A 20,163-nucleotide genomic window follows, 5' to 3' on the forward strand; every position below is an offset into this window, starting at 1 on the left:
CAGATCACCAAGAAGTTTCCAAGAAGGTTTCTTTCTAGTTTTCTTCTGAGGGTGATTCCTTTGTCACCGTAAGCTTCATTGCGCTAAGAAGTATCTAATTGCAGACTTCCAGAAAACTGTGTTAGCAAACTGATTACCAAAGAGTAATGTGTAACACTGTGAGTTGCATTCACACATGGCAATGCAGTTTCTCAGAAAGCTTCTTTCCAGTTTTGATCTGAGGATATTTCCTTTTTCACCATAGCCCTCAATGAGCTCCCAAATATCTCTTTGCAGAATCCATGACAACAGTGTTACCAAACTGTTCCAGGAAGTGAAGGGTGAAACTCTGTGTGATGAAGTCACACATCAGAAAGCATTTTGATATTGGGAAAAGGATATTTCCTTTTTCACCATGGGCCTCTATGTGCTCCGAAATATCACTTTTCAGATTCCACGAAAAGACTGTTAGCAAGCTGCTTCCTGAGTTCCAATTTGTAACTCTGTGAGATGAATTCAAAGATCAGAAACAACTTTCTCAGAAACCTTCTTTCACGTTTTGAACTGATGATATTTTCTTTATCAGCGTAGGCCTCAATACGATCCAAAGAAGCCCTTCTCAGCTTCCTCAACGACAGTGTTAATGGACTGCTCCACGAAACATAAGTCTAACTCTGTAAGGTGAATTCATACATCAGCATGAAGTTTCTAAGAATGCTTCTTTCTAGCTTTCATCTGAGGATATTTCCGTTGTCACTGTAAGATTCATTGCACTAAGAAGTATCCAACTACAGATTTCCAGAAAACTGTATTAGCAAACTGAAGACTGAAGGGAAATGTGTAACTCTGTTAGTTGAATTCACACATGGTAATGCAGTTTCTCAGATGGCTTCTTTCCAGTTTTGTTCTGAGGATATTTCCTTTTTCACCATAGCCCTCCATGGGCTACCAAATATCACTTTGCAGAATCCGCGACAACAGTGTTAGCAAACTGTTCCAAGAAGGGAGGGATGGAACTCTGTTTGATGAAGACACATATCAGAAAGCAATCTCTCAGAAAGCTTTTCTCTACTTATTATGTGAGGATATTTCCTTTTTCACCATGGGTCCCTAGGAGCTCCCAAATATCACTTTGCAGAATTGACGACAACTGTGTTAGCAAACTGTTCCAAGAAGGGAAGGGTGGAACTCTGTCTGATGAAGTCACACATCAGAAAGCAATGTCTTAGAAAGCTTCTCTCTAGTTACTATGTGAGGATATTTCCTTTTTCACCATGGGCCCCTATGGGCTTCCAAATATCACTTTGCAGATTCCACGAAAAGTGTGTTAGCAAGCTGCTTCCTGAAATCTAAGTTGTAACTCTGTGAGATGAATTCACAGATCAGAAGGAAGTTTCTCAGAATGCTTCTTTCACTTTGGGAAGTGATGAATTTTCCTTTACCAGGGTAGGCCTCAATGCGATCCTAGGAAGCCCTTCTCAGGTTCCTCAAAGACAGTGTTAATGGACTGCTCCACGAAACATAAGTGTAACTCTGTGAGATGACTTCACACATCACCAAGAAGTTTGTAAGAAAGCTTCTTTTTAGTTTTCACCTGAGGATATGTCCTTTGCCTCCGTAAGCTTCATTGCGCTAAGAAGTGTCCCACTGCAGATTTTCAGAAAACTTTGTTAGCAAACTGATCACTGAATAGAAACTTGTAACTGTGTGACTTGCATTTAGACATGGCAAAGCAGTTTCTCAAAATGCTCCTTTCCAGTTTTGATCTGAGGATATTTCCTTTTTAACCGTAGCCCTCAATGAGCTCCCAAATATCACTTTGCAGAATCCACGAGAACAGGGTTAGCAATCTGTTCCATGAAGGGAATGGTGGAACTCTGTGTGATGAAGTCACACATCAGAAAGCAATCTCTCAGAAAGCTTCTCTGTAGTTATTATCTGAGGGTATCTCCTTTTTCACAATGGGCCCCTATGGGCTCCCAAATATCACTTTGCAGATTCCACGAAAAGATGTTTGCAAACTGCTTCCTGAGTTCTAAGGTGTAACTCTGTCAGATAAATTCACAGATCAGAAAGAAGTTTCTCAGAATAGTTCTTTCACCTTGTGAACTGATGATATTTCCTTTACTGGCGTAGGTCTCAATGCGATCCAAAGTAGCCCTTCTCAGGTTCCTCAAAGACAGTGTTAATGGACTGTTCCAAGCAACATAATGGTAACTCTGTGAGATGAATTCACACATCACCGAGAAGTTTCTAAGAAAGCTAATTTCTAGTTTCCATCTGAGGATATTACCTTTCTCATCGTAAGCTTCATTGCACTAAGAAGTATCCCATTGCAGATTTCCAGAAAACGTTGTTAGCAAACTGATCATTGAAGAGAAAAGTGTAACTCTGTGAGTTGCATTCACACATGGCAAAGCAGTTTCTCGAAAGGCTTCTTTCCAGTTTGGATCTGAGGATATTTCCATTTTCACCATAGCCCTCAATGAGCTCGCAGTTATCACTTTGCAGAATCCACGATAAGAGTGATAGCAAACTGTTCCGAGAAAAGAAGGGTGGAACTCTTTGAGAGGAAGTAACACATCAGAAAGCAATCTCAAGGAAAGCTTCTCACTAGTTATTATGTGAGGATATTCCTTTTTCACAATGGGACCCTATGGGTTCCCAAATATCACTTTGCAAAAATCCACGACAACAGTGTTAGCAAACTGTTCCAAGAAGGGAAGGGTGGAACTCGGTGTGATGAAGTCACAAATCAGAAAGCAATATCAGGGAAAGCTTCCCTCTAGTTATTATCTAAGGATATTTCCTTTTTCACCATGGGTCCCTATGCGCTCCCAAATATCACTTTGCACATTCCACGAAAAGAGTGATAGTGGACTGCTTCCTGAGTTATAAGTTGTAACTCTGTGAGATGATTTCACAGATCAGAAAGAAATTTCTCAGAAAGCTTCTTTCACGTTTTGAACTGATGGTATTTCCTTTATCAGCGTAGGCCTCACTACGATCCAAAGAACCCTTCTCTGGTTCCTCTAAGACAGTGTTAATGGACTGCTCCACGAAACATAAGTGTAACTCTGTGAGATGAATTCACACATCACCAAGAAGTTTCTAAGAAAGCTTCTTTCTAGTTTTCATCTGAGGTTATTTCCTTTGTCACCGTAAGCTTCATTGCGCTAAGAAGTATCCCATTGCAGATTTCCACAAAACTGTGTTAGCAAACTGATCACTGAGGAGAAACGTGTAACTCTGCGAGTTGCATTCACACATGGCAATGCAGTTTCTCAGAAGGCTTCTTTCCAGTTTTGATCTGAGGATATTTCTTTTTTCACCATAACACTCAATGAGCTCCCAAATATCACTTTGCAGAATCCACGACCACAGTGTTAGCAAACTGTTCCAAGAAGGGAAGGGTGGAACTCTGTGTGATGAAGTCACACATCAGAAAGCAATCTCTCAGAAAGCTTCTCTCTAGTTATTACGTGAGGATATTTCCTTTTTCACCATGGGCGCTTATGGGCTCCGAAATATCACTTTGCACAATCCACGACAACAGTGTTAGCAAACTGTTCCAAAAGGGAAGGGTGGAACAGAGTATGATGAAGTCACACATCAGAAGCGAATGTCTCAGAACGCTTCTCTCTATTTAATATATGAGGATATTTCCTTTTTCACCTTGGGCCCCCATGGGCTCCCGAATATCACTTTGCAGATTCCACGAAAAGAGTGTTGGCAAACTGCTTCCTGAGGTCTATGTTGTAACTCTGTGCGATGAACTCACAGATCAGAAAGAAGTCTCTCAGAAAGCTTCCTTCACGTTTTGAAAAGATGTTATTTCCTTTATCAGCGTAGGCCTCAATACCATCCAAAGAATCCCTCCTCAGGTTCCCCAAAGACAGTCTTAAAGGACTGCTCCAGAAACGTAAGTGTAACTCCGTGAGATGAATTCACACATCACCAAGAATTTTCTAAGAAAGCTTCTTTCTATTGTTCATGAGGATATATCCTTTGTGACCATAAGCTTCGTTGCACTAAGAAGTATCTAAACGCAGATTTCTAGAAAACTGTGTTAGCAAACGGATCACTGAAGAGAAACGTGTAACTTTTTGAGTTGCATTGACACATGGCCTTGCAGTTTCTCAGAAGTCTTCTTTACAGTTTTCATCTGAGGATATTTCCTTTTTCACCACAGCCCTCAATGAGCTCCCAAATATCACTTTGCAGAATCCACGATAATAGTATTAGCAAACTGTTTCAAGATGGGAAAGGTGGAAGTCTGTGTGATGAAGTCACACATCAGAAAGCAATCTCTCAGAAAGCTTCTCTCTAGTTATTATGTGAGGATATTTCCTTTTGCACCATGGGCCCCTATGTGCTCCCAAATATCACTTTGCAGGTTCCACGAAAAGAGTGTTAGCAAACTGCTTCCTGAGGTCTACGGTGTAACTCTGTGAGATGTATTCACAGATTAGAAAGAAGTTTCTCAGAAAGCTTCTTTCACGTTTTGAGCTGATGATATTTCCTTGTTCAGCCTTGTCCTCAATGCCATCCAAAGAATCCCATTTCAGGTCCCTCAAAGACAGTGTCAATGGACTGTTCCACGAAACATAAGTGTAACTGTGTGAGATGAATTCACACACCACCAAGAAGTTTGTAAGAAAGCTTCATTCTTGTTTTCATCTGAGGATATTTCCTTTGTCACCGTAAGCTTCATTGCGCAAAGAAGAATCCAATTGCAGATTTCCGGGAACTGTGTTAGCAAACTGATCACTGAAGTGAAACGTGTAAGTGTGAGAGTCGCATTCACACATGGCAATGCAGTTTCTCAGAAGGCTTCTTTCCAGTTTTGATCTGAGAATATTTCCTTTTTCACCATAGACTTCAATGAGTTCCCAAATATCACTTTGCAGAATCCAAGCAACAGTGTTAGCAAACTGTTCCAAGAAGGGCTCGGTGGAACGCTGTGCGACGAAGTCATACATTAGAAAGCAATCTTTCAGAAAGCTTCTCTCTAGTTATTATGTGAGGATATTTCCTTTTTCATCATGGGCCCGTATGGTCTCCCAAATATCACTTTGCAGATTCCACGAAAAGAGTGTTAGCAAAATGATACCTGAGGTCTACATTGTAAATCTGTGAGATGAATTCACAGATCAGAAAGATGTTTCTCAGAAAGCTTCTTTCACGTTTTAAACTGATGACATTTAATTTATCAGCGTAGGCCTCAATGCGATCCAAAGAAGCCCTTCTCAGGTTCCTAAAAGACAGTGTTAATGGGCTGCTCCATGAAACATAAGTGTATCACTTTGAGATGAATTCACACATCACCAAGAAGTTTCTAAGAAAGTTTCTTTCTAGTTCTCATCTGAGTATATTTCCTTTGTCACCATAAGCTTCATTGTGCTAAGAAGTATCCCATTGCAGATTTCCAGAAAACTGTGTTAGCAAACTCATCACTGAAGAGAAACGTGTAACTCTGTGATTTACATTCACACATGGCAATGCAGCTTCTCCGAAGGCTTCTTTCCAGTTTTGATCTGAGTATAATTACTTTTTCACCATAGCCCTCAATGTGCTCCCAAATATCACTTTGCAGATTCCACGAAAAGAGTGTTAGCAAACTGATTCCTGAGGTCTAAGTTGTAAATCTGTGAGATGAATTCACAGATCAGAAAGATGTTTCTCAGAAAGCTTCTTTCACGTTTTAAACTGATGATATTTAATTTATCAGTGTAGGCCTCAATGCGATCCAATAAAGCCCTTCTAGGATTCCTCAAAGACAGTGTTAAGGGACTGCTCCACGAAATAGAAGTGTAACTCTGTGGGATGAATTCACACATCACCAAGAAGTTTCTTAGAAAGCTTCTTTGTAGTTTTCTTCTGAGGATACTTCCTTAGTCATCGTAGGCTTCATTGTGCTTAGAAGTATCCCATTGTCGATTTCCAGAAAACTTTGTTAGCAAACTGATCCCTGAAGAGAAAAGTGTCAATCTGTGAGTTGCATTCACACATGGCAATGCAGATTCTCAGAAGGCTTCTTTCCAGTTTTGATCTGAGGATAATTACTTTTTCACCATAGCCCTAAATGAGCTCCCAAATATCACTTTTCAGAATCCACGACAACAGTGTTAGCACGCTGTTTCAAGAAGGGAAGTGTGGAACTCTGTGATGAAGTCACACGTCAGAAAGCAATCTCTCAGAAAGCTTCTCTCTAGTTATTATCTGAGGATATTTCCTTTTTCACCATGGGCCCCTATGGGCTCCCAAATATCACTTTGCAGATTCCACGAAAAGAAGGTTAGCAAACTGCTTCCTGAGTTCTAAGGTGCAACTCTGTGAGATGAATTCACAGATCAGAAAGAAGTTTCTCAGAAAGCTTCTTTCACGTTTTGAACTGATGATATTTCCCTTACCAGCGTTGGCCACAATGCGATCCAAAGAAGCCCTTCTCAGGTTCCTCAAAGACAGTGTTAATGGACTGTTCCATGGAACATAAGTGTATGTCTGTGAGATGAATTCACACATCACCAAGAAGTTTCTAAGAAAGCTTCTTTCTAGTTTTCATCTGAAGATATTTCCTTTGTCACTGTAAGCTTCATTCCGCAAAAAAGTATCCCATTGAAGATTTCCTGAAAACTGTGTTAGCAAACTTAACACTGAAGAGAAACGTGTAACTCTGTGAGTTGCATTCCTGCATGGCAATGCAGTTTCTCAGAAGGCTTCATTCCAGTTTTGATCTGAGGATATTTCCTTTTTTGCCATAGCCCTCAATGAGCTCCCAAATATCACTTTGCAGAATCCGCGACAACAGAGTTAGCAAACTGTTCCAGGAAGGGAAGGGTGGAACTCTGTGTGAGGAAATCATAAATAAGAAAGCATTCTCTCAGACAGCTTCTCTCTCGTTATTATCTGAGGATATTTCCTTTTTCTTTCTTTTCTTTTTTTCCCTGTTTGTCATTTGTATAACTTCATTTTTTTATTATTATTATACTTTAAGTTCTAGGGTACATGCGCTTAATTTGCAAGTTTGTTACATATACATACTTATGCCATGTTGGTGTGCTGCACCCATCAACTCGTCAGCACCCATCAATTCATCATTTACATCATGTATAACTCCCCAATTCAATACCTCCCTCCTCCCCTTCCCCATGATGTGTCCCAGTGTGTGATGTTCCCCTTCCCGAGTCCAAGTGATCTCATTGTTCAGTTCCTACCTATGAGTGAGAACATGCGGTGTTTGGTTTTCTCTTCTTGTGATAGTTTGCTGAGAATGATGGTTTCCAGCTGCATCCATGTCCCTACAAGGGACGCAAACTCATCCTTTTTTATGGCTGCATAGTATTCCATGGTGTATATGTGCCACATTTTCTTAATCCAGTCTGTCACAGATGGACATTTGGGTTGATTCCAAGTCTTTGCTATTGTGAATAGTGCCGCAATAAACATACGGGTGCATGTGTCTTTGTAGTAGAATAATTTATCATCCTTTGGGTATATATCCAGTAGTGGGATGGCTGGGTCATATGGTACATCTAGTTCTAGATCCTTGAGGAATTGCCATACTGTTTTCCATAATGGTTGAACTAGTTTACAATCCCACCAACAGTGTAAAAGTGATCCTATTTCTCCACATCCTCTCCAACACCTGTTGTTTCCTGACTTCTTAATGATTGATATTCTAACGGGTGTGAGATGATATCTCATTGTGGTTTTGATTTGCATTTCTCTGATGGCGAGTGATGATGAGCATTTTCTCATGTGTCTGTTGGCTGTATGAATGTCTTCTTTTGAGAAATGTCTGTTCATATACTTTGCCCACTTTTTGATGGGGTTCTTTGTTTTTTTCTTGTGTATTTGTTTGAGTTCTTTGTAGATTCTGGATATTAGCACTTTGTCAGATGAGTAGGTTGCAAAAATTTTCTCCCATTCTGTAGGTTGCCTGTTCACTCTGATGGTAGTTTCTTTGCTGTGCAGAAGCTCTTTAGTTTAATTAGATCCCATTTGTCAATTTTGGCTTTTGCTGCCGTTGCTTTTGGTGTTTTAGACATGAAGTCCTTGCCCATGCCTACGTCCTGAATACTACTACCTAGATTTTCTTCTAGGGTTTTTATGGTATTAGGTCTAACATTTAAGTCTCTAATCCATCTTGAATTAATCTTCGTATAAGGAGTAAGGAAAGGATCCAGTTTCAGCTTTCTACTTATAGCTAGCCAATTTTCCCAGCACCATTTATTAAATAGGGAATCCTTTCCCCATTTCTTGTTTCTCTCAGGTTTGTCAAAGATCAGATGGCTGTAGATGTGTGGTATTATTTCTGAGGACTCTGTTCTGTTCCAGTGGTCTATAGCTCTGTTTTGGTACCTGTACCATGCTGTTTTGGTTACTGTAGCCTTGTAGTACAGTTTGAAGTCAGGTAGCGTGACGTCTCCAGGTTTGTCCTTTTGCCTTAGGATTGTCTTGGCAATGCGGGCTCTTTTTTGGTTCCATATGAACTTTAAAGCAGTTTTTTCCAATTCTGTGAAGAAACTCATTGGTAGCTTGATGGGGATGGCATCGAATCTATAAATAACCTTGGGCAGTATGGCCATTTTCACGATATTGATTCTTCCTATCCATGAGCATGGTATGTTCTTCCATTTGTTTGTGTCCTCTTTGATTTCACTGAGCAGTGGTTTGTAGTTCTCCTTGAAGAGGTCCTTGACATCCCTTGTAAGTTGGATTCCTAGGTATTTTATTCTCTTTGAAGCAATTGTGAATGGAAGTTCATTCCTGACTTGGCTCTCTGCTTGTCTGTTACTGGTGTATCAGGATGCTTGTGATTTTTGCACATTAATTTTGTATCCTGAGACTTTGCTGAAGTTGCTTATCAGCTTAAGGAGATTTTGGGCTGAGATGATGGGGTTTTCTAAATATGCAATCATGTCATCTGCAAACAGGGACAATTTGACTTCTTCTTTTCCAAACTGGATACCCTTGATCTCTTTCTCTTGCCTGATTGCCCTAGCCAGAACTTCCAACACTATGTTGAAAAGGAGTGGTGAGAGAGGGCATCCCTGTCTTGTACCAGTTTTCAAAGGGAATTTTTCCAGTTTTTGCCCATTCAGAATGATATTAGCTGTTGGTTGTCGTAAATAGCTCTTATTATTTTCAGGTACGTTCCATCAATACCGAATTTATTGAGCGTATTTAGCATGAAGGGCTGCTGAATTTTGTCAAAGCCTTTTCTGCATCTATTGAGAAAATCATGTGGTTCTTGTCTTTGGTTCTGTTTATATTCTGGATTACGTTTATTGAATTGTGAATGTTGAACCAGCCTTGCATCCCAGGGATGAAGCCCACTTGATCATGGTGGATAAGCTTTTGGATGTGCTGCTGAATCCCGTTTGCCAGTATTTTATTGAGAGTTTTTGCATCGATGTTCATCAGGGATATTGGTCTAAAATTCTCTTTTTTTGTTGTGTCTCTGCCAGGCTTTGGTATCAGGATGATGTTGGCCTCATAAAATGCGTTAGGGAGGATTCCCTCTTTTTCTATTGATTGGAATAGTTTCAGAAGGAATGGTACCAGCTCCTCCTTGTACCTCTGGTAGAATTCAGCTGTGAATCCATCTGGTCCTGGACTTTTTTTGGTGGGTAAGCTATTAATTGTTGCCTCAATTTCAGAGCCTACTATTGGTCTATTCAGGGATTCAACTTCTTCCTGGTTTAGTCTTGGGAGAGTGTAAGTATCCAGGAAATTATCCATTTCTTCTAGATTTTCTAGTTGGTTTGCGTAGAGGCGTTTATAGTATTCTCTGATGATAGTTTGTATTTCTGTGGGGTGGGAGGTGATATCCCCTTTATCATTTTTTATTGCATCTATTTGATTCCTCTCTCTTTTCTTCTTTATTAGTCTTGCTAGTGGTCTGTCAATTTTGTTGATCTTTTCAAACAACCAACTCCTGGATTCATTGATTTTTTGGAGGGTTTTTTCTGTCTCTATCTCCTTCAGTTCTGCTCTGATCTTAGTTATATCTTGTCTTCTGCTAGCTTTTGAATGTGTTTGCTCTTGCCTCTCTAGTTCTTTTAATTGTGATGTTAGAGTGTCAATTTTAGCTCTTTCCTGCTTTTTCTTGTGGGCATTTAGTGCTATAAATTTCCCTCTACACACTGCTTTAAACGTGTCCCAGAGATTCTGGTATGTTGTATCTTTGTTCTCATTGGTTTCAAAGAACATCTTTATTTCTGCTTTCTTTGCGTTATGTACCCAGTAGTCATTCAGGAGCAGGTTGTTCAGTTTCCATGTAGTTGAACGGTTTTGATTGTGTTTCTTAGTCCTGAATTCTAGTTTGATTGCACTGTGGTCTGAGAGACAGTTTGTTAAAATTTCTGTTCTTGTACATTTGCTGAGGAGTGCTTTACTTCCAATTATGTGGTCAGTTTTGGAATAAGTGTGATGTGGTGCTGAGAAGAATGTATATTCTGTTGCTTTGGGGTGGAGAGTTCTGTAGATGTCTATTATTTCCGCTTGGTGCAGAGATGAGTTCAATTCCTGGATATCCTTGTTAACTTTCTGTCCTGTTGATCTGTCTAATGTTGACAGTGGAGTGTTGAAGTCTCCCATTATTATTGTATGGGAGTCTAAGTCTCTTTGTAAGTCTCTAAGGACTTGCTTTATGAATCTGGGTGCTCCTGTATTGGGTGCATATATATTTAGGAGAGTTAGCTCTTCCTGTTGAAATGATCCCTTTACCATTATGTAATGGCCTTCTTTGTCTCTTTTCATCTTTGATGGTTTCAAGTCTGTTTTATCAGAGCCTAGGATTGCAACCCCTGCTTTTTTTGTTCTCCATTTGCTTGGTAGATCTTCCTCCATCCCTTTATTTTGAGCCTATGTATGTCTCTGCATATGAGATGGGTTTCCTGAATACAGCAGACTGAAGGGTCTTGACTCTTCATCCAGTTTGCCAGTCTGTGTCTTTTAATTCGAGCATTTAGTCCATTTACATTTAAGGTTAATATTGTTATGTGTGAACTTGATCCTGCCATTATGATATTAACTGATTATTTTGCTCGTTAGTTGATGCAGTTTCTTGCTAGCCTCGATGGTCTTTACATTTTGGCATGTTTTTGCAATGGCTCGTACCGGTTGTTCCTTTCCATGTTTAGGGCTTCCTTCAGGGTCTCTTGTAAGGCAGGCCTGGTGGTGACAAAATCTCTAAGCATTTGCTTATCTGTAAAGGATTTTATTTCTCCCTCACTAATGAAACTTAGTTTGGCTGGATATGAAATTCTGGGTTGAAAATTATTTTCTTTAAGAACGTTGAATAATGGCCCCCACTCTCTTCTGGTTTGTACAGTTTCTGCCGAGAGATCTGTTGTTAGTCTGATGGGCTTCCCTTTGTGGTTAACCCGACCTTTCTCTCTGCCTGCCCTTAAGATTTTTTCCTTCATTTTAACTTTGGTGAATCTGGCAATTATGTGTCTTGGAGTTGCTCTTGTCGAGGAGTATCTTTGTGGCGTTCTCTGTATTTCCTGAATTTGAATGTTGGCCTGCCCTTCTAGGTTGGGGAAGTTCTCCTGGATGATATCCTGAAGAGTGTTTTCCAACTTGGTTCCATTGTCCCCCTCACTTTCAGGCACCCCAGTGAGACGTAGATTTGGTCTTTTTACATAATCCCATACTTCTTGCAGGCTTTGTTCATTTCTTTTCCTTCTTTTTTTTTTGGTTTCTCTTCTCGCTTCATTTCATTGATTTGATCCTCAATCGCTGATACTCTTTCTTCCAGTTGATCGAGTCGGTTACTGAAGCTTGTGCATTTGTCACGTATTTCTCGTGTCATGGTTTTCATCTCTGTCATTTCGTTTATGATCTTCTCTGCATTAATTAGTCTAGCTGTCAATTCTTCCACTATTTTTTCAAGATTTTTAGTTTCTTTGCGCTGGGTACGTAATTCCTCCTTTAGCTCTGATAAGTTTGATGGACTGAAGCCTTCTTCTCTCCTCTCGTCCAAGTCATTCTCTGATCAGCTTTGATCCGTTGCTGGCGATGGGCTGCGCTCCTTCGCAGGGGGAGATGCGCTCTTATTTTTTGAATTTCCAGCTTTTCTGCCCTGCTTCTTCCCCATCTTTGTGGTTTTATCTGTCTCTGGTCTTTGATGGTGGTGACGTACTGATGGGGTTTTGGTATAGGTGTCCTTCCTGTTTGATAGTTTTCCTTCTGACAGTCAGAAGGACTGTCTGTTGGTCTGTTGGAGATTGCTTGAGGTCCACTCCAGACCCTGTTTGCCTGGGTATCAGCAGCAGAGGTTGCCGAAGATAGAATATTGCTGAACAGCGAGTGTACCTGTCTGATTCTTCCTTTGGAAGTTTCCTCTCAGGGGTGTACTCCACCCTGTGAGGTGTGGGGTGTCAGACTGCCCCTAGTGGGGGCTTTCTCCCAGCTAGGCTACTCAGGGGTCAGAGACACACCTGAGCAGGCAGTCTGTCCGTTCTCAGATCTCAACCTCCACGATTGGAGATCCACGGGTGTTCCCAAAGCTGTCAGACAGAGTCGTTCGCGTCTGCACCGGCTCCCGCTACTTCCCCTGTTGGTCTTCAGCTGTGCGCTCTCCCCAGAGGTGGAGACTACAGAGACAGGCAGGGTTCCTTGAGCTGCTGTGAGCTCCACCCAGTTAGAGCTTCCCAGCGGCTTTGTTTACCTACTTAAGCCTCAGCAATGGCGGGCGCCCCTCCCCCAGCCTTGCCGCTGCCCTGCGGATAGATCGCCACAGACTGCTGTGTTAGCAGTGAGGGAGGCTCCGTGGGCGTGGGACCCTCCTGGCCAGGTGTGGGATACACTCTCCTGGTGTGCCTGTTTGCTTAATGCGCAGTATTGGGGTGGGAGTTACCCGATTTTCCAGGTGTTGTGTGTCTCAGTTCCCCTGGCTAGGAAAACGGATTCCCTTCCCTCTTGCGCTTCCAGGTGAGGCGATGCCTCGCCCTGCTTCAGCTCTCGCTGGTCAGGCTGCAGCAGCTAAACAGCACCAATTATCCGGCACTCCCTAGTGAGATGACCCCAGTACCTCAGTTGAAAATACAGAAATCACCGGTCTTCTGTATCGCTCGCGCTGGGAGTTGGAGACTGGAGATTTTCCTATTCGGCCATCTTGCTCCGCACCTCAGATATTTCCTTTTTCACCACGGGACCCTATGGGCTCCCAAATATCAATTTGCAGAATCCAAGACAACAGTGATAGCAAACTGTTCCAAGAAGGGAAGTGTGGAACTCTGTGTGATGAAGTCACACATCAGAAACCAATCTCTAAGAAATCTTCTCTCTAGTTATTATCTGAGGATATTTCCATTTTCACCATGGCCCCCTAAGGGTTCCCAAATATCACTTTGCAGATTCCACGAAAAGAGTGTGAGCAAACTGCTTCCTGAGCTCTAAGGTGTAACCCTGTGAGATGAATTCACGGGTCAGAAAGAAGTTTCTCAGAAAGCTTCTTTCACATTTTAAACTGATGATATTTCCTTTATCAGCGTAGGCCTCAATACGATCCAAAGAAGCCCTTCTCAGGTTCCTCAAAGACAGTGTAAATGGACTGCTCCACGAAACATAAGTGTAACTCTGTGAGATGAATTCACACATCACCAAGAAGTTTCTAATAAAGCTTCTTTCTAGTATTTCTCAGAGGATATTTCCTTTGTTACCGTAAGCTTCATTGCGCTAAGAAGAATCCCATTGCAGATTTCCAGAAAACTGTGTTAGCAAACTGATCACTGGGGAGAAACTTGTAACTCTGTGAGTTGCATTCACACATGGCAATGCAGTTTCTCAGAAGGCTATTTAACAGTTTTGATCTGAGGATATTTCCTTTTTCACCGTAGCCCTCAATGAGCTCCCAAATATCACTTTGCAGAATACACGACAACTGTGTTAGTAATGTTCCAAGAAAGGAAGTGTGGGACTCGGAGTGATGAAGTCACACATCAGAAAAGCAATCTCTCCGAAAGCTTCATTCTACTTATTATGTGAGGATTTTTCCTTTTTCACCATGGGCCCCTACGGACTCCCAAATATCACTTTGCAGATTCCACAGAAAGAGTGTCAACAAACTGCTACCTGGGGTCTAAGGTGTAACTCTGTGACATGAATTCACAGATCAGAAAGAAGTTTATCAGAAAGCTGCTTTCACGTTTTGAGCTGATGATATTTCCTTTATCAGTGTAGGTCTCACTGCGATGCAAAGAAGCCCTTCTCATATTCCTCAGAGACAGTGTTAATGGACTGCTCCACGAAAACTAAGTGTAACTTTGTGAAATGAATTCACACATCACCAAGAAGTTTCTAACAAAGCTTCTTTCTACTTTTCCTCTGAGGATATTTCCTTTGTCACGGTAAGCTTCGTGGCACTAAGAAGTATCCCATTGCAGATTTTCAGAAAACTGTTTTAGCAAACTGATCACTGAAGAGAAGCGTGCAACTCTGTGAGTTGCATTCACACATGGCAATTCAGTTTCTCAGAAGGCTTCTTTTCAGTTTCGATCTGAGTATATTTCCTTTTTCACCATACCCCTCAATGAGTTCCCAAATATCAATTTGCAGAATCCACGACAACAGTGTTAGCAAACTGTTCCAAGAAGGGAAGGGTGGAACGCTGTGTGATGAATTCACACACCAGAAAGCAATCTCTCAGAAAGCTTCTCTCTCGTTATTAAGTGAGGATATTTCCGTTTTCACATGGGCCCGATGGGCTCCCAAATATCACTTTACAGAATCCACGACAACAGTGTTAGCAAACTCTTCCAAGAAGGGGACTTTGGAACTCTGTGTGATGAAGTCACACATCAGAAAGTATGCACTCAGAAAGCTTCTCACTAGTTATTATCTGAGGATATTTCCTTTTTCACCATGGGCCCCTATGGGCTCCGAAATATCACTTTGCAGATTCCACGAAAAGAGTGTTAGCAAACTGCTTCCTGAGTTCTAAGGTGTAATTCTGTGAGATGAATTCACAGATAACAAAGAAGTTTCCCAGAAGGCTTCTTTCACGTTTTGAACTGATGATATTTCCTTTATCAGTGTAGGCCTCAATGTGATCCAAAGAAGCCCTTCTCAGGTTCCTCAAAGACAGTGTTAATGGAGTGCTCCACGAAACATAAGTGTAACTCTGTGAGATGAATTCACATATCACCAAGAAGTTTCTACGAAAGCTTCTTTCTAGTTTTCCTCTGAGGATATTTCCTTTCTTACTGTAAGCTTCATTGCGCTAAGAAGTATTCGGTTGCAGATTTCCAGAAAACTATGTTGGCAAACTGATCATTGAAGAGAAACGTGTAACGATTTGAGATGCATTCACACGTGGCAATGCAGTTTCTCAGGAGGCTTCTTTCCAGTTTATATCTGAGGATATTTCCTTTTTAACCATAGCCCTCCATGAGCTCACAAAGATCACTTTGCAGAATCCACGACTACAGTGTTAGCAAACTGTTCCTAAAAGGGAAGGCTGGAACTGTGTGTGATGAAGTCACACATCAGAAAGCAATCTCTCAGAAAGCTTCTCTGTAGTTATTATGTGAGGATATTTACTTTTTCACATGGGCCCGATGGGCTCCCAAATATCACTTTACAGTATCCACGACAACAGTGTTAGCAAACTCTTCCAAGAAGGGGATTTTGGAACTCTGTGTGATGAAGTCACACATCAGAAAGTATGCTCTCAGAAAGCTTCTAACTAGTTATTATCTGAGGATATTTCGTTTTTCACCATGGGCCCCTATGGGCTCTGAAATATCACTTTGCAGATTACACGAAAAGAGTGTTAGCAAACTGCTTCCTGAGATCTAAGGTATAATTCTGTGAGATGAATTCACAGATAACAAAGAAGTTTCTACGAAAGCTTCTTTCTAGTTTTCCTCTGAGGATATTTCCTTTTTTACCGTAAGCCTCATTGCGCTAAGAAGTATTCTGTTGCAGATTTCCAGAAAACTATGTTAGCAAACTGATCATTGAAGAGAAACGTGTAACAATTTGAGATGCATTCACACGTGGCAATGCAGTTTCTCAGAAGGCTTCTTTCCAGTGTAGATCTGAGGATATTTCCTTTTTCACCATAGCCCTCAATGAGCTCCCAAATATCACTTTGCAGAATCCACGACAACAGTGTCAGAAAACTGTTACAAGAAGGGAAGGGTGGAAATCTGTGTCATGAAGTCACAAATCAGAAAGCAATCTCTCCGCGAAAAGAATGTTAGCAAACTGCATCCTGAGGTCTAAGGTGTAACTCTGTGAGTTCTAAGTTGTAAGTCTGTGAGATGAAATCACTGATCAGAAAGAAGTTTCTCATGAACCTTCTTTCACGTTTTGACCTGATGAAATTTCTTTTATCAGCGTAGGCCTCAATGCGATCCAAAGAAGCCCTTCTCAGGTTCCTTAAAGACAGTGTTAATGGACTGGTCCACGAAACATAAGTGTAACTTTGTGACATGAATTCACACATCACCAAGAAGTTTCTAAGAAAGTTTCTTTCTAGTTTTCATCTGAGGATATTTCCTTTGTCACCAGAATCTTCATTGCGCTAAGAAGTATCCCATTGCAGATTTCAAGAAAACTGTGTTAGCAAACTGATCACTGAAGAGAAATGCGTAACTCTGTGAGTTGCATTCACACATGGCAATGCAGTTTCTGAGAAGGCTTCTTTCCAGTTTTGATCTGAGGATATTTACTTTTTCACCATAGCCCTCAATGAGCTCCCAAATATCACTTTGCCGAATGCACGACAACAGTGTTAGCAAACGGTTCGAAGAAGGAAAGGGTGGAACTCTGTGTGATGGAATCATACATAAGAAAGCAATCTCTCAGAAAGCTTCTCTCTAGTTATTATGTGAGGATGTTTCCTTTTTCACCATGGGACAGTATCGGCTCCCAAATATCACTTTCCAGAAATTACGACAACAGTGTTAGCAAACAGTTCCAAGAAGGGAAGAGTGGAACCGTGTGTGTTGATGTCACACAACAGAAAGCAATCTGTCAGAAAGTTTCTCTCTAGTAATTATCTGAGGGTATTTCCTTTTTCACCATGGGCCCCTATGGGCTCCCAAATATCACTTTGCAGTTTCCACGAAAAGAGTATTAGCAAACTGCTTCCTGACGTCTAAGGTATAAATTTGTCAGATGAATTCATAGATAAGAAAGCAGTCTCTCAGAAAGCTTCTTTCACGTTTTGAAGTGATGATATTTCCTTTATCAGGCTAGGCGTCAATAAGATCCATAGAAGCCCATCTCAGGTTCCTGAAAGACAGTATTAATGGACTGCTCCACGAAACATAAGTGTAACTCTGTGAGATGAATTCACACATCACCAAGAACTTTCTAAGAAAGATGCTTTCTAGTTTTCAACTGCGGATATTTCCTTTGTCACAGTAAGCTTCATTACACTAAGCAGTATCAAATTGCAGATTTCCAGGAAACTGTGTTAGCAAACTTATCACTGAAGAGAAACGTCTAACTCTGTGAGTTGCAATCACACATGGCAAGGCAGTTTCTCAGAAGGCTTCTTTCCCGTTTTGATCTGAGGATATGTCCTTTTTCACCAAAGCCCTCAATGAGCTCCCAAATATCACTGTGCAGAATCCAAGACAACAGTGTTAGAAATCTGTCGCGAGAAGGAAAGGGTGGAATCCTGTGTGATGAAGTCACACATCAGAAAGCAATCTCTCAGAAGGCTTCTCTCTAGTTATTATGTGAGGATATTTCCTTTTTCACCATGGGCCCTATGTACTCCCAAATATCACTTTGCAGAATCAACGACAACAGTGTTAGGAAACTGTTCCAAAAAGGGAAGGGTGGAACTCTGTGTGATGAAGTCACACATCAGAAGGCAATGTCTCAGAAAGCTTCTCTCTAGTTATTATCTGAGGATATTTCCTTTTTCACCATGGGCCCCTATGGGCTCCCAAATATCACTTTGCAGATTCCACGAAAAGAGTGATAGCAAACTGCTTCCTGAGGTCTAAGTTGTAACTCTGTGGGATGAATTCACAGATTAGAAAGAAGAATCTCAGACAGCTTTTTTCAAGTTTTGAATTGATGATATTTCCTTTATCAGCTTAGGCCTCAAAACAATCCAAAGAAGCCCTTCTCAGGTTCCTCAAAGGCAGTGCTAGTGGACTGCTCCATGAAACATAAGTGTAACTCTGTGAGATGAATTCACAAATCACCAAGAATTTCCTAGGAAAGCTTCTTTCCAGTTTTCATCTGAGGACATTTCCTTTGTCACCAGGAGCTTCATTGCGCTAAGAAGTATCTAATTGCAGATCTCCGGAAAACTGTGTTTGCAAACTGACTACTGAAGGGAAACTAGTAACTCCCTGAGTTGCATTCACACATGCTAATGCAGTTTCTCAGAAGGCTTCTTTCCTGTTTTGATCAGTGGATATTTCCTTTTTCACCATGTTCCCCTATGGGCTCCCAAATATCACTTTGCCGAATTCACAGCAACAGTTTTAGCAAACTCTTCCAAGAAAGGAAGGGTGGAACTCTGTGTGAGGACCTCACACATCAGAAAGCAATCTCTCAGAAAATTTCTCTCTAGTTATTATTTGAGGATATTTCCTTTTACTCCATGGGCCCCTTTGGGCTCCCAAATATCACTTTGCAGATTCCACGAAAAGAGGGTTAGCACACTGCTTCCTGAGGTCTAAGGTGTAACTCTGTGAGATGAATTCACAGATCAGAAAGAAGTTTCTCAGAAAGCTTCTTTCACGTTTTGATCTGATGATATTTCCTTTACCAGCGTAGGCCTCAATGTGATCCAAAGAAGCCTTTCTCAGGTTCCTCAAAGACAGTGTGAATGGACTGCTCCAAGAAATATAAGTGTAACTCTGTGAGATGAATTCACACATCACCAAGAAGTTTGTAAGAAAGCTTCTTTGTAGTTTTCCTCTGAGGATATTTCCTTTGTCACCATAAGCTTCATTGCGCTTAGAAGTACCCCGTTGCAGATTTCCAGAAAACTTTGTTAGCAAACTCATCCCTGAAGAGAAAAGAGTAAATCTGTGAGTTGCATTCACACATGGCAATGCAGTTTCTCAGAAGGCTTCTTTCCAGTGTTGATCTGAGGATATTTCTTTTTCAACATAGCACTCAATGAGCTCCCAAATATCACTTTGCAGAATCCACAACAACAGTGTTAGCAAACTTTTCCAAGAAGGGAACGGTGGAACACTGTGTGATGAAGTCACACATCAGAAAGCAATCTCTCAGAAAACTTCTCTCTAGTTATTATGTGAGGATATTTACTTTTTCACCATGGGCCTCTATGGGCTCCCAAATATCACTTTGCAGAATTCACGACAACAGTGTTAGCAAACTTTTCCAAAAACGGAGGGGTGGAACTCTGTGTGATGAAGGCACATATCAGGAAGCAATATCTCAGAAAGCTTCTCACTAGTTATTATGTGAGGGCAATTCCTTTTTCACCAAGGGCACCTATGGGCTCCAAAATATCACTTTGCAGTTTCCACGAAAAGAGTGTTATCAAACTGCCTCCTGAGGTATAAGGTGTAACTCTGTGGGATGAATTCACAGATCAGAAAGAAGTTTCTCAGAAAGCTTCTTTCAAGTTTTGAACTGATGATATTTCCTTTGTTAGCGTAGGCCTAAATGCGATCCAAAGAAGCCCTTCTCAGTCTCCTGAAAGACAGTGTTAATGGACTGCTCCACGAAACATAAGTGAAACTCTGTGAGATGAATTCACACATCACCAAGAAGTTTCTAAGAAAGCTTCTTTCTAGTTTTCATCGGAGGATATTTCCTTTGTCACCGTAAGCTTCATTGAGCTAGGAAGTATCTAATTGCAGATTTCCAGAAAACTGTGTTAGCAAACGGATCACTGAAGAGAAACTTGAAAGTCTCTGAGTTGTATCCACACATGGCAATGCAGTTTCTCACAAGGCTTCTTTCCAGTTTTGATCTGAGGATATTTCTTTTTTCATCATAGCACTCAATGAGCTCCCAAATATCACTTTGCAGTATCCAGAACAACAGTGTTAGGAAACTGTTCCAAGAAGAGAACGGTGGAATTCTGTGTGATGAAGTCACACATCAGAAACCAGTCTCTCAGAAAGCGTCTCTCTACTTATTATCTGAGGATATTTCCTTTTTCACCATGGGTCCCTATGGGCTCCGAAATATCAGTTTGTAGATTCCACGAAAAGA

This window comes from Rhinopithecus roxellana, chromosome 21 (genome assembly GCF_007565055.1).
Source record: "Rhinopithecus roxellana isolate Shanxi Qingling chromosome 21, ASM756505v1, whole genome shotgun sequence".
Lineage (NCBI taxonomy): Eukaryota > Metazoa > Chordata > Mammalia > Primates > Cercopithecidae > Rhinopithecus > Rhinopithecus roxellana.